The following is a 1927-nucleotide window of genomic DNA, read 5'->3' on the forward strand; positions in this document are numbered from 1 at the left end:
CGACAACATCTGAAGTTGGTCCAATGATAGTCCAATGATGGTCCCCGGGCGCTGGAAAGAAAAAGCGACCACTGCTCCTGGCCTGCCCCCCGGACGAAAGGACAAGCCTGGATGGGTCAAATGCAGAGGACATATTTCACCGGCCACCGTCAGCATGAGTGTGTGTTCTGGCCGCATGCATGTGTTGTAGTGTGTTCGTGTGACAATAAAGATGGGCTTCCGTCTCAAATCGTAGTGCTTTATAAGTTTATGGTTTTAGTATTTATACTTGTTTTATCATTATTATTTATTTTATTCTACTTTGTTTTATCAACATGGTATTGTTTGATCATTATTTTTATTTTTATTATTTTATTAACATTTTTATTGATTTATTGTGTAGTATTTCATGATTTGATTTGTATTGTTAATTGTATTGCTTAATAAATATATATTTTTTAATCGTAATACACACCTTTTATTGTATCTTATTCGTTGACCTTTTTTCTTGGGGGGTGGGGGTGTTTTGCTTGTAATTGTATCTCCAGGCGTGTGTGTTTGAGCTGGCATAATGCATGTGTGATGTGTGACTGTGTGTGTGAGAGGGTGTGTACATGTGTCTATGTGTATACATGCATGAATGTGTGTGTGCTCTGCATACAACGCATGTGTGTTTGTGCATGTTTGACCCTATTTGCCGTATTGTGTGTTCATATAAATACAGTATGTAGCTAAGGAAATGAGTGTATCAGGAGTTTGTGCGTGTGCATGTGTAGTGTTTGTGTGTGCATGTGTAGTGTTTGTGTTTGTGTGTGCACGTGTAGTGTTTGTGTTTGTGTGTGCACGTGTAGTGTTTGTGTTTGTGTGTGCACGTGTAGTGTTTGTGTGTGCATGTGTGTGCCTGTGTGTGAGTGAGTGTGTGTGTGTGTGTGTGTGTGTGTGTGTGTCTGTGTGTGTGTGTGTGTGTGTGTGTGTGTGTGTGGCAGGTGTTTTGCGTCACCACCCACCATCCATCAAGTCAAATAGGCGAATGACAGGAAGAACAAAAACAAATCCCTCGCTCCGACAGGAATAAACGACTGATGCCGACCAATGACAAGTGTTTATTGTGTGAGTGTGTGTGTGTGTGTTTGTCTGTCTGCGTGTGTGTATTTGTGTCAGTATGTAGCCTATCTCTGTGTGTGTGTGTGTGTGTGTGTGTGTGTGTGTGTGTGTGTGTGTATGGGTGAAATTGAAATTGAAGGACAAAGCAAATATGTGTTTTTCTGTGCATGCGTGCGTGCATGCGCACATGCGTGTGTGTGTGTGTGTGTGTGTGTGTCTGTCTGTGTGTGTGTGTATGTATCACTGTATACATGGGTGAGATGGAGAAAGTAGAATGGGGAGTGTTTATTGCTTACCAGTTCAGTAGACAGGCGCATGCACACACACACACACACACACACACACACACACACACACACACACACACACACACACAAGCAAACAAACAAATGCACACACACACACACACACACACACACGCACACACACACACACACACACACACACACAAACAAGCAAACAAACAAACGCACACACACACACACACACACACACAAACAAAGAAACACACACACACACACATTATCCCGCTCAGTGAGCGTGCAAAGTAAATATTTCCGAGATGACCGACTCGACCACTCAATCCTAGTTAGGATAGAGAGAGCGGGGGGGAGCGAGATAGGGAGGGAGAGGGCAGAGAGAGAGAGGGAGAGAGAGAGGAGAGGTGTGAGAAACAGATTGGTCTGAAAGGAGACTGTGAGAAGGATGAGAAGAAAGGAAGAGAGGAAAATGTGATGAAGACAGGGAAAAAAGAAAAGGATGAGAGGAAACATGGAGGAGGAGAAGGAGTGAGATGGAGAGAAAGATAATATCTTATTATTAATTTATCAATACAACTATGAAT

This window comes from Poromitra crassiceps (genome assembly GCF_964638095.1).
Source record: "Poromitra crassiceps genome assembly, chromosome: 7".
Lineage (NCBI taxonomy): Eukaryota > Metazoa > Chordata > Actinopteri > Beryciformes > Melamphaidae > Poromitra > Poromitra crassiceps.